This window comes from Gorilla gorilla, chromosome 10 (genome assembly GCF_029281585.2).
Source record: "Gorilla gorilla gorilla isolate KB3781 chromosome 10, NHGRI_mGorGor1-v2.1_pri, whole genome shotgun sequence".
NCBI lineage: Eukaryota > Metazoa > Chordata > Mammalia > Primates > Hominidae > Gorilla > Gorilla gorilla.
In genome coordinates this window covers 25,451,656-25,464,828 of record NC_073234.2, presented here as the reverse complement: position 1 = coordinate 25,464,828, position 13,173 = coordinate 25,451,656, and the positions used below count along the sequence as shown (strand labels likewise).

General features: G+C 37.6%; 1 protein-coding gene and 1 pseudogene across 1 annotated transcript in view; both read right to left on the bottom strand.

Annotated features, from left to right (window-relative positions):
- Positions 1-10,810, bottom strand: part of CLEC9A (C-type lectin domain containing 9A) — a 26,092-nt gene extending 15,282 nt beyond the window's left edge. Inside the window, exons 1-2 of the mRNA XM_019037781.2 lie at positions 10,667-10,810; positions 315-418 (exon numbers count right to left, since the gene is read on the bottom strand). The gene's annotated coding sequence lies outside the window, so the exon portion shown is untranslated. The remainder of the gene's footprint in view (positions 1-314; positions 419-10,666) is intronic.
- Positions 6,620-13,173, bottom strand: LOC109029029 (C-type lectin domain family 1 member B-like; annotated as a pseudogene).

The following is a 13,173-nucleotide window of genomic DNA, read 5'->3' as shown; positions in this document are numbered from 1 at the left end:
GTAGCAGATGTTGAAGGTGATAGCAGTGAGTTCAGAAGAAAAAGATGTAAGTGCAAAGAACGCACTTGCATTTGGTATAGGAGATGAAGCATGGGGTGACCTAGATAGTGAAGATATAAAGATAACTCACATAGGGCAAACCACGGTGTAAAGGGTGGGAGATCACTGGGTAGCCTTAAACAACAAAGCTAGGAAGGGATTTCAACCTTAAAATAAATTTACATACTGTATATCTGTTACTGTAATGCTACTTAACTGTGATAAATAAACCTCAAAATATCAGTAACTTAACACAATAAAAGTTTGTATCTTACATAATGTTTTAGCTCCAGGAATCCTAGTTAGTGATAGCATTCCTCCAAATGAGACTTGGGATTCTTTCGTCTTGTGAGACATTGGAGCCCTTGACTTCTATCCACTGGAAAAGAAAAGAGAAGGTGATGAATCCACACCTGCTCTTGAAAGCTATAACCTAGAATAGCATGTCTCACATTCACATCCACCAAAGACATGCCCACTTTTGGACATGAGGTTTGAGCTTGAAAAATGTATTTTTTGCCTGCACAGCAAGCTCTTGAGGACCACTTCACTCTAGAAGGAAAGCATGAATTATTTAGCGTTTCGGCCACATCTTGTGACTATAGCATCAGAAATTTGAGACTTTAATCATCATTCATCATTTGACCACTTATCTTTATGGCCAAAGGTTATGTCTAAGTAATATAGTCTATGAGTCCCAATAATATGCAAAATTACACTGTTTACTTTTGTTTCAGTATCTCACTGGATTCATCAGTCTTCTCCCTAGCAATCAGGCCCCCAGAAGGAAACAAATGGCATACTCAAGGGGTAATCTAAGGGCATTTAATTAAAGGACTGTATATAAAGTTTCGGGAAGTGTTAAGGGAACCAAAAAGGGGTGTGACATATGCACTGGGAAGCTGTCAGGTCACCTGAATAATTAAGTTGAAAATGTTTATTGGAACTGCATGACCTGCCTGACAAGAGCCCTGATCACCAGTGCCTTCTATTGGCTGAATTAACTAGAAGCTAGGGGCCAAGTTTGTTTGCCCTGATAATGTGTTCATTTGAGCTCAGCCTCTCAAAGCACAGGTTGGAACTGAGAGAATCCCCAGGGGCAATTGAAGAGAATATCCAACAAATTTTATTTGTTTAATTTATTTATTCTTTTTTTTTTTTTTTTTTAGACAGAGTTTCACTCTTGTCGCCCAGGCTGGAGTGCTGTGGCCCTATCTCGGCTCACTGCAACCTCTGCCTCCTGGGTTCGAGCAATTCTCCTGCCTCAGCTTCCCAAGTAGCTGGGATGACAGGCACCCGCCACCACGCCTGGCTAATTTTTGTATTTTTAGTAGAGACAGGGTTTCACTATGTTGGCCAGGCTGGTCTCAAACTCCTGACCTCAGGTGATCCACCTGCCTCGGCCTCCCAAAGTGCTGGGATTATAGGCGTGAACCACTGTGCCTGGCCCCATTCTTCAATATTTTATATGATGCTCATGTGACCTGAGATTCGGATCTGAAAATTAATGTAACCTAATCCCACATAGCCTTAAAGTAGGATCACTTCTATTTTGAGGAGAAACAGAGGAAGAAATCATAAGCATACCAAATGTACATTGAGACTAATGTTAGGAACAGAGTAACAGAAGCTTAAGTTGTCATTAATTTCCAATTGTTCTCAAATTTTATCAGCACTAAAAATCAGGCTCAGAAAGACTCCTTTTCCCCAAATATAGAACATTCCCTGATAAATTTCATTGTATGGAGCCATTGTCTTCTCCCAATGAAGGACTAATATGTTCCTTTTATTACTTTTGATGTTTTTAATCGTACCTTTACTTATTGCTAATTATATTCCGAGTACTATTTTCAAGAACTTATACATGAATTATTTTGATTATTACCAATAGCTCAATGAAATAGGCACTATCATTAGTATAGAGTACAGGCATATCTTGTTTTATTGAGCTTTGCATTATTGCGCTTTGCAGATACTGCATTTTTTAAAAAGTGAAGATTTGCGGCAACTCTGTGTCAAGCAATCCTATCAGTGCCATTTTTTCCAACAACATATGGTTACTTTATGCCTCTGTGTCACATATTGGTAATTCTCATAATATTTCAAAACTTTTCATTATTATTACCTGTTACGGTGATCTTTGATGTTACTGTTATAATTGTTTGGGGGACCCACCATGAACTATATACTCATATAAGATGGTTAACTTAATTGATAAATATCAATAAATACTGTGTATGTTCTGACTGTTCCACCAACTGGCTGTTCCATCATCTCTGTACCTTTTCCTTGAGCCTCCTTATATTCCCTGAGACCTAACAATATTAAAAATAGGTCAATTAATAATGCTACAAAGGCCTGTAAGAGTTGAGGGAAAGAGTTGCATGTCTCTCACTTTAAATCAAAAGTTAAAAATGATTAAGTTTAGTGAGGAAGACATGTCAACAGCAAAGATAAACCAAAAGCTAGGCTTATTATGTAAAACAGCTAGCCAAGTTGTGAATGTAAAGGAAACATTCTAGAAGGAAATTAAAAGTGCTGCTCTAGTGAACATACAAGTAATAAGAAAGCAAGATAGCCTTATTGCTAATATGGAGAAAGTTTAGTGGTCTAGATAGAAGATCAAGCCAATTACAGCATTCTCTTAAGCCAAAGCCTAATTCAGAGCAAAGCCCTAACTCTTTTCAATTCTATGATGAGTGAGAGAGGTAAGGAAGTTGTAGAAGAAAAATTGGAAGCTAGCAGAGGTTGGTCCATGAGGTTTAAGGAAAGAACCCATCTCTAACAAAAAAATGAAAGATGAAGCAGCAAATATTGATTTAGAAACTGGAGAATGTTATCCAGAAGATAAAGCTAAGATAATTGAAGGTTGCTACATTAAACAACAGATTTTTAGTGTAGATGAAACAGCTTTGTATTGGAAAGATGACATCTAGGACTTTTATAGCTGGAGAGGAAAAGTCAATGGCAGGCTTGAAAGCTTCAAAGGACAAGCTGACTCTATTGTTAGGGGCTAATGCAGCTGGTGACTTTAAGTTAAAGCCAATAGTCAATTATCATTTCAAAAGCCCTAGAGACCTTAAGAATTATCCTAAATATACCCTGCCTATTCTCTATAAGTAAAACAACAAAGTCTGGGTGACAGCACATTTGTTTATAGCATTGTTTACTGAGCATTTTAAGCTCACTGTTGAGAACTACTGCTCAGAAAAAAAAGCTTTTTTTTTTCTCAAAATATTACTGCTCATTGACAATGCCTCTATTCACTCTAGAGCTCCGATGAAGATGTACCAGGATATTAATGTTTTCATTCCTGCTAACACAGCCTCCATTTCTGCAACCAATGGATCAAGGAGTAATTTTGACTTTCAAGTCTTATTCTTTAAGAAATAAATTTCATAAGGCTATCACTGCCATGGATAGTGATTCTTCTGATATATCAGAGCAAAGTAAATTGAAAACCACCTGGAAAGGATTTACTATTCTAGATGTCATTGAGAAGATTTGTGATTCATGGAAGGAGTCAAAGTATCAACATTAACAGGCGCTTGGAAGAAGTTGACTCCAACCCTCATGGATGACTTTGAGGGGTTCAAGACTTCAGTGGCGGAAGTAACTGCAGATGTGGTGGAAATAGCAAGAGAACTAGAACTGGAAGTGGAGGCTGAAGATGTGGCTGAGTTGACGCAATCTCACGAGGAAACTTGAACAGATGAGGAGCTGCTTCCTATGGATGAGCAAATAAAATGGTTTCTTGAGACAAATATTACTCCTGGTGAACACGCTGTGAACATTGTTGAAATAATAACAAAGGATTTCAAATACTGCATAAACTTAGTTTTTAAAGCAGTAGCAGGATTTGAGAGGATTGACTCCAATTTTGAAAGAAGTTTACTATGGGTAAAATGCTATTTCACATGATTTCATGCTACAGATAAAAATTTCATAAAAGGAAGAATGAATTGATGCCACAAACTTCACTGTTGTCTTTTTTTTTTTTTTTTTTTCCGGAATCTCACTCTGTCACCAGGCTGGAGTGTAGTGGCGTGATCTCGGCTCACTGCAACCTCCGCCTCCCAAGTAGCTGGGACTACATGCGTGCACCACCACGCCCAGCTAATTTTTGTATTTTTAGTAGAGACAGGATTTCACCATGTTGGCCAGAATGGTCTCCAACTCCTGACCTCGTGATCCACCCGCCTCAGCCTCCCAAAGTGCTGGGATTACAGGGCGTGAGCCACCGCGCCCAGCCGACTGTTGTCTTATTTTTAAAATAGCCGCATCTGCATCTACCCCATCCTTCAGCAACCACCACTCTGATCAGTCAGCATCCATCAACGTCAAGGCACGACCCTCTACCAGCTAAAAGGTTTCCACTCATTAAAGACTCAGGTAATCGTTAGCATTTTCAGCAATACAGTATTGTATTTTTAAATTAAAGTATGTGCATTTGTAGACATAGTGCTATTGTGTACTCAATAGACGTCAGTTTAGGGCAAATATAACTTGTATATGCATTAGGAAACCAAATAATTAGTGTGACTTACTTTATTGCAATAATTGCTTTATTGTGGTGGTCTGGAACTGAGTCTACAATACTTCTGAGGTATGCTTGTAACTTAGTTGTAATTTGAAACACAGAGGAGTCGAATTTTGCTAAGTTCACTTAGATAATATGCAGAAGATTAAGTATTTGGAATGAAGTGTTCTGATTTGTGCTACTAACATTTGTGTTATTTTGATTCCATGTGTAAGATGCTTTAGATACGAATACCAGGAAAAAAATCTTTGTAGGCACAGTTCGATTGACTTACATTTTTAAATTGTATTGTTGCCATGCACTAAAATACTATCCTTCTAAATTTATGTGTGCCATAGTGATGTATGAATGTAAGCTTTTCCATTTTTGGGAGACGAAACAAAAGCCAAAGTTATGGCTAATTTTTGGATAGTGTTCTGAATTATTAGTTCCTATTCGGTTTCTCTAAATAAACAGTTAAAAATAAGAAAATAATAATACATTCACTCCAAATCCAAGATCTCTAGACATTTGAAGTAGCAAGTAACATTTGAGGTGTTTCTGTTATTTTTCCTAAGCCCTCCAAATCTGCTTGTTAATTGATAGTCTAGAAAAAAGATAAAGATTCAAGTGTCTTTGAGTGTTAGTGCACAAAGCTTTAAGAGTAACACACACTTACTGAGTATGTATTACATGCTTGGTATTCTGATCAGTACTTTATATAGTCATATTAAATGAGGTTTACAATTACCTTATGAGCAAGGTCAAAATATTAAACCCATTTCATAGATGAGGAAATAGAGTTTTAAAGACACTAAATTACTTATCCAAAGCCATACAGAGAGTAAGTTCTGAAGTAGTGATATTTCTCTAACTGTATTAAAGACTACCTCTACAAGAATTATGTCATGGTGCTTGTAAAAACCCACGTCTCTGTGTGTCCTCAGCCTTCCCACTGAGTAACGTCAGCATTTGTGTTTGAACATCTCCATGTTTTAACCAACATCTCAGTTGAGATGCTTGAGACTCATGTTTATAAATTGTATTCACTAGTTAAAGAAGGGAAGCTGTGGGAAAGAAATGCAATTTTTGCCTATTATCCTGTGAAAGGGTGCCTTTCCGTGTATTCTATAAATACTTGCTGAGTTATTCAGCAAGAAGCAAGCATAGAGCTGTTAGGAAAAGACCTAAATAAAGCATTTTAACTTGTCCTTCTGTGTAGTAGCCTCTGGGCCTTGTTGAGAAGCATTTATTCATTTTACAAACCCCATGAGCTTTCTTACAAACTTTCTTTTCCTTCTTTTGCACAAAAAATTACTGCTGTTGAGTCTAACCAGAAATGAACTTGGAATAGTAATTGTATTTGTGTAATGTCTCTCTGTTTCCTGTAAGCCAGGATCTGGGGTTGGCGATGGTAATACAATAGTAAATGGAGAAGTCACAGTGCCTGTTTTTGTAAAGTTTCTGGTATAGTTAACACTACAAAGTTTTATTTTAAGTTGTAGAACTGTGAGGTATAAATGGAGGATGTATTATTCCTATTTCAAGTATGAGAAAATGGAAGTTGGAAAATCTATGTGACTTGTTCATGATTGTACTTTAAGTGACATTATCTAAATTATTCTACCGATTCCAAGTTTAGTATTCTTTTTGTTACGTCATGCTATCTTTCAAACTTAGATATTCTGCACACATTTTAAGCTTCGATATTTTGCCCAACTTAATTAAGCACTAATCTATATTGTCCTGATTTTAATTTTATATGTGTATATATGAAGATGCAGTAAATCATATTATATTCAGGTAATTAGAAATTAGACAAGAAGAGAGAAAATTAAGGGAAAGTAGAATAATTGAGAAGCAAGTGATCAATTTACATGTTGGGTTCTGGATATTCAAAGAAGGGAGTAGGTAAGTGATTCTGGTAGTAAAGATAATACTAAAAATGACATCAAAGGAAGAAAGGAAGAAATAACCAATTTATGGCTATTGATTTCTTCATTCAGAACTTTTATTGGGCAATAAAGCCCTTATCTGTGATATCCTGCCCCTTTCCTTGCATTAAGGTAGCTGGTCCACCTTGGCCATGCCAGCTTTCCTCTCACACATTAAATAATGTTTGTTCTCACAGAAGGTAGAGTGCCTTTTCTGATTATGAAAATAGGCACAATTCATATTTCCTTTTCCATCTTCAGAAAGCCCAAACCTGTGAATGGGAAAGGTAGAATAAATTCCTTCAAAAACTAAGGAAACAATCAACAATCAAACTCTGTGTATAGTATTTTGATGCACAAAATGGAGACTCTGGGGAAAACAGGAAAAAAAAAAGTTTCTCATTGTTGAGTAGCTCCCAACCTGCTTGGTAGTACAAGGTATGTATATCTGAAAAGCTCAGTAGCAATTTCATGTAGCATAAGATTAAGGAGCAAGGGAACACTAGTACAATAGGAGCCCCAAAGAAGAGATTGAGATAGCTCTGAAATAATGGGAAAAGCCTTTATCTACAAGATCAGACTTTAGTTTGGTATTGATGGAAGGGCAGGATTTAGATGAACAGGAAAAGGAGCTGCAATGGATGGGACAGGAGACAGGAGATGGACAGGACAAGTATCTGCAATGGATGGGAATAGGTTCATGGAAAAGTGAGTTGATTCAATATTTTTGAACTGAGGATTTATGTTACAGGATAGATGATCTAAGACAGCATGCTGTATTGTAATGGCTGTTAACTTATCTTTATTCTCTTCTAGAACGTTTATCACGAGAGGACAAGGAATATATATTTATTAGTTTATTTAGCATATATCTACATAACTATGTGACAAAGTTGTTCTATGGGCTGAGGATAGACTGGTACAGAAAGGCAAGAAAGCCATGGGCTTTCCTGTTGGGGAACTTCCATTTCAGTGGGGTGATGCCAGTAAGAAGCCCACAAATAGACAAGAAAATTTCTGACAGTGGTAAAGTTACAAAGAAACAAAACAGTGGTAGACTGTGTGGATGTGGGCTGAAGGGAAGCTAATTTAGTTTGGGTAATTAGACTTAGCCTCATTGAAGAAGTGATGTTTAAATAGAGACTTGATTCACAAGAAGGAAACAGTCATGGAGCTGTGGAGGCAGAGCATTCTAGGAGAAGAAAATAGCAAATGCAAAAGCCTTGAGATTAAAAAACGAGTTTAATTTGTTGGAAGAATAAAAAAAAACCCACTAATTTGTCTGCAATATTGTGAATGAGGCAGCAAGTAATAGGAGATAAAGCCCATGGTCTGTGAAGAGTAGTAGCTATAGTATCCTGAGATCCTACCTATAGTAAATACTAAATATTTATTAAATAAGTTAATTAATGGTGTAAGTAATGATCATATTGTACAAGATTTGGTTATCAGTTTACATTTTAATTGGAGAGAGACTGCAGTTTTGATATATAGGATGGACAAAAGATGTTGAGACTGGACATTGGAAAACCATATAAGAAGCAACTGAAGTTCACAACCCGGTGCTAACAGCCCATTTGCCTGCATCATGTGTAGAAGGATAGAGCTTCACTAATGGACATTGGAATTATCTTGTGAATGACAATGTATCCAATTCTTGGAGACTTGGAGGATAGAAGAGTAGGCAAAATGCCACTGAAAAGTCAAAAGACTCTCAAGTTTACAATTTTCAACTGTAAAATAATAAGGACGAAATTTTGTTTTAAAAATATGTGGAGAGGGCCAGGCGTGGTGGCTCATGCCTGTAATCCCAGCACTTTGGAGGCTGAGGTGGCTCATGCCTGTAATCCCAGGACTTTGGAGGCTGAGGCAGGCGGATCATGAGGTCAGGAGATGGAGATCATTCTGGCCAAGATGCTGAAACCCCATCTCTACTAAAAATACAAAAATTAGCTGGTGTGGTGGCGCGTGTCTGTAATCCCAGCTGCTCAGGAGGCTGAGGCATGAGACTCACTTGAACCCAGGAGGTGGAGGTTGCATTGAGCCAAGATCGCACCACTGCACTCCAGCCTGGTGATAGAGCGAGACTCCGTCTCTCTCTCTCTCTATATATATACATATATATGCAGAGAATCAGAGCAATTTAAACACACACACACACACACACATACACACACACACACACACTGTTCCATGGTAAAGATGAATATAGAAATGAATGGGAATAATATCAGGTATAAAAATGGGTTGTGGCTTAGATAAAGAGTTTAAGAATGGGAGAGGGGAAGGTAGAATTGTCTTATGACCAGTGCTCTCTTGTTTGAAGTAGGGAGTAAGTGACTCAGCTGCTGATTATATAACCCATAGTAGGTTATAGAGACACATTTCAATTATTAAGTGACTTGGACTGAGATGAAAGCGGATCTCAAGAATAAGTTTCTAGTATTACTTTCTATTCTGGGTGTCGGGGACTTACATATTTTTTTAGAGAACAGAGCCATCTCCCACTTACAGACCTCATTAGAGTTCTGGTGGGATAATCTGACCCAATGAATTAACCGAGTCCTGGCTTTGATGTATTCCTATTGTAAACATAAATAAACACAATGGTCAGAATCCCTCCACAGCTGTTGATAATGACATAAAGACAAAGCTTTATGATAAGACCCTGGACAAAAAAAAAAGTTGGATTACATGTCTATATTAATGTATTTCATTTGATATTTGAATCTGTGCCAATTTCACTTGTCTGAGAACTTAAAAAAGCTTGTAGGATGCAGGTAAAATTGTACACAAAATAGCTGATATTCTAATGTTCCTATGTGTTTATAACATATATTTATATCTTCAATCAATTGAGGATTATACTCTCAGACTACCAAACATGACTCAAAGGAATAAATGTAAACAGAGAAAGAAAACACAAAGAAATACATTATTGGTGAGCTTTATATTCCTTAGATTTAAAACTCTACGTGGTTTGGTTTTATTGCTTAGCTTGCCTATAAAATGTTCCCTATAGAAGTATTAATTTGTTTTAGTTGAGTAAAGGAGTACATAATGTCTTTCTCAAAGGGATTTATTAATAACATACATCTACCTTTCCTGGTTTACTTTTCTCTAGTTAGCAATAATCACTACCTACTATACTGTATAGTATGTCATTTGTTTTGCTTCTTGGCTGTTGCTTCAACTAAAATCTATGCTCCTTGAGCTTAAGGATTATTTTTTCTGTTTTATTAACTGCATAGGTCCAAGTCCTGGAATAGTTTCAGCACATATTTGTTGAATTAATGAAGGAATAGGTAAATCAATCAATATATGAGTAGGAAAATTAAATGGAGGACAAATGTTTATATACTCTCACACCTCCCAGAATAACAAGTGAGAATGCATTGTTGGCAAATAGGAAGTGACTTGAGGTTCTTGACAGATATGAAAGACTCAGAATGGCATTCCACAGGAGATATTGTGTGACAGTCACATTTGACTGCTTATTTCTAAAAGCTTAAGCCACTAGTAACCTTTCTCTTACTCCTAATCTTTTCTTTAGAATATATCAACATTATATACTTCCCTACAGAACCTGACAGATAAATTCTACTTGAAATTCAACTATAGCTTTCTATTTTCTCAAAAAAATTGCATGACTACTTTTAGTTGTAAATCTTTAAACTGGCACCAGCCTAGAGTAATACAAATTCAGGATATACATATATGTCTTCAATTAATCTTTTTGTAATAGAGCTGAGGTTTTAGGAAATTCTCTTATTTTGTTGGAGTGGAAAGAAAAGCTAATTAATTTAACTGGATATCTCCTGTATGAGTCTGAGCCCACAAAAACAGTAAGTGGGCAGTGCAGCAAGTTAGAACAACACAGGACACAAATGATCAAGAACATCACTGGGCTGACTCTTCATGTGTGACCCACTATGTACCTGAGCTGTCAGGAAGGGACAAGTCAATTTGACTGATCAACTCTAGCAATGTTGTAGAATATTATGACTGGATTGAATATTTGGGTTCTGTAATTCTTACTAGGTTTCATAAAGTTCTTAGATTAGTACAAACTGAAAGATGTTAAGAAAAATGTAAAAAAACAAAAAAGGTCAAATGTTACATTTGAGAGTTTTCTCCCTTGCCTCCAAAATATTTGACATAAGAATCTTCTTACCAGAATGTTCTGGTTGTCAATCTTCAGGAGAGTAGCATTCATGTCAGTGCAGTACTGCTCACTCTCTTTCCATGTCAAGTTGTGTTTGAAGAACCCATAGCAGCTATCTCCATAATATCTCCAGTTGGCATCACAGGGGCTGCGTTTATAGTCACCTGGAGAAACCAAGCACAGGAATGTTGTTGTTGTTGTTTTTAAATTGGATTACATTTTCCCTACATTCCATGTATTCTGCAGATCCCAAGACTCCCTTCAGTTACCATCAGAGAAATGCTCCAGGCGTTGGAGAAATGAAGACGTTAAAAAAACAATACTTACGAAAAGTGCCCTTCTGTTTTTTTTTGTTTGTTTTTTGTTTTTGTTTTTGTTGTTTTTGACTGAGTCTCACTCTGTGTCTCTGGCTGGAGTGCAGTGGCACAATCTTGGCTCACTGCAACCTTCACCTCCCAGGTTTAAGTGATTCTCCTGCCTCAGCCTCCTGAGTAGCTGGGATTACAGGCACCCACCACCATGTCTGGCTAATTTTTTTTGTATTTTTAGTAGAGACAGGGTTTCACCATGTTGTTCTGGCTGGTCTTGAACTCCTAACCTCACAGGATCCGCCCCTGTCGGCCTCCAAAAATGCTGGGATTATAGGCGTGAGCCACCACACCCAGCCGCCCTTTTGTTCTGATTGTTTTATTACATATTGGCAGAAGTGCTTTGCTAATTGTTGCAGAGTTCCTGAGAGATTTTCATTCTCAACTTGCAGGTAATTTTGCTGCATGACAGCTAGATGTAAAAAATAAATAATAACATTTTGTAATCAGAATTATAGGAATGATGCAAATATTTTTTGTTGAATTTTCATTTCATTAAAATTGCCAATAGGCCGGGTGCGGTGGCTCATGCCTGTAATCCCAGCACTTTGGGAGGCTGAGGCGGGCGGATCATGAGGTAAGGAGATGGAGACCATCCGGGCTAATACGGTGAAACCCCATCTCTACTAAAAATACAAAAAATTAGCCGGGCGTGGTGGCGGGCGCCTGTAGTCCCCGCTACTCGGGAGGCTGAGGCAGGAGAATGGCGTGAACCTGGGAGGCGGAACTTACAGTGAGCCGAGATGGCGCCACTGCACTCCAGCCTGGGCGACAGAGCAAGACTCCATCTCAAAAAAAAAAAAAAAAAAATTGCCAATGTATGAAGAGTTTACTAGATACACGTGATTAAATCAGTGTTGAAAAGAAGGAAGGGGCTATAACGAACAAATTTAAAAATACACAAAACTGACACCTGAGGGTTAATAAGTGAACTGTTTGAAGGAGACAATCACAAATAAAAAAGATCCCTAGATCAATAACATGCCCAAAGTGGTTGTTTTGACATTTTCTTGAATACAGGATTCTCAGCTGAGTTCAGAGAGGTGAAGGAACTCATTTTCTGTTCCTTGTGTGATGCCAAACTATTCATTTATTTTAAAATGCATACTAATTTCTTGTTATGGTTAAAGTACTTGTGATAAGATTGGGCAAGGTGACTCATGCCTATAATCCCAGAACTTTGAGAGGCCGAGGCTGGCACATCACTTGAGGCCAGGAGTTCGAGACCAGCCTGGCCAACGTGGTGAAACTTTGTCTCTACTAAAAATACACAACTTAGCCAGCCGTGGTGGTGCACACCTGTAATGCCAGCTACTCGGGAGGCTAAGGCATGAGAATCTCTCAGACCTGGGAGGTAGAGGTTGCAGTGAGCCAAAATAGCACCTCTGCACTCCAGCCTGGGTGAAAGAGCGGAACTTTGTTTCAAATAAATAAATAAATAAATAAAGTACTTGTGATAATTAGGTAAATAACGAAGAAATAAAAGATGATAAATGAAAGATTCTAAAATATCTCATGAAAAATTAACAAATACACAAACAAGCAACAGCTACGCAGACTACAATGTGCCATTGGAGGACTGTGAGATTTCCTGGAGGAAAAAAGCACAATATTTTAGTAAACAAAGTGGGATGAAGGAAATTTTAGGTAGAGAGAATAGAATGAGAAAGATTTCAGACAGGGGAATATAGGATTTACATATGAAATTGAAAAACTCCATTTTGGCTGATTCTTAGGATATGCAAGATAGGAAGAGGGACAAAATAGTTTTTAAAAATAGTTTGGATCCACACTGAGGAGTTCTTAAAAGCCAGTAGTAAATTCTTAAAAATACTTGTAATTAATAAAAACCTTAGCTATTTTGATCACAAGGAAAAGGTCAGTGTTCTCCTTTATTGAGAGTATCTTGGCAGCTATGTATAGGACAATTGGATAGTGACAAATAGACAAATAGTGACCATTGAGAAGCTTAGTGGGATATGCCATGACCCTTCGGTATTGCCTTCCTCCAATCAAATCTTTGGCAGAGTCAACACTTACACCAAATCCCCAGAGCCACCAGCCCGACAACCATCCCACGCACAGGATCAGCAGAATCAAAGCCATCACACGCCACCAGGAGGAGGAAGCAGGGCCAATTGTAGGCAT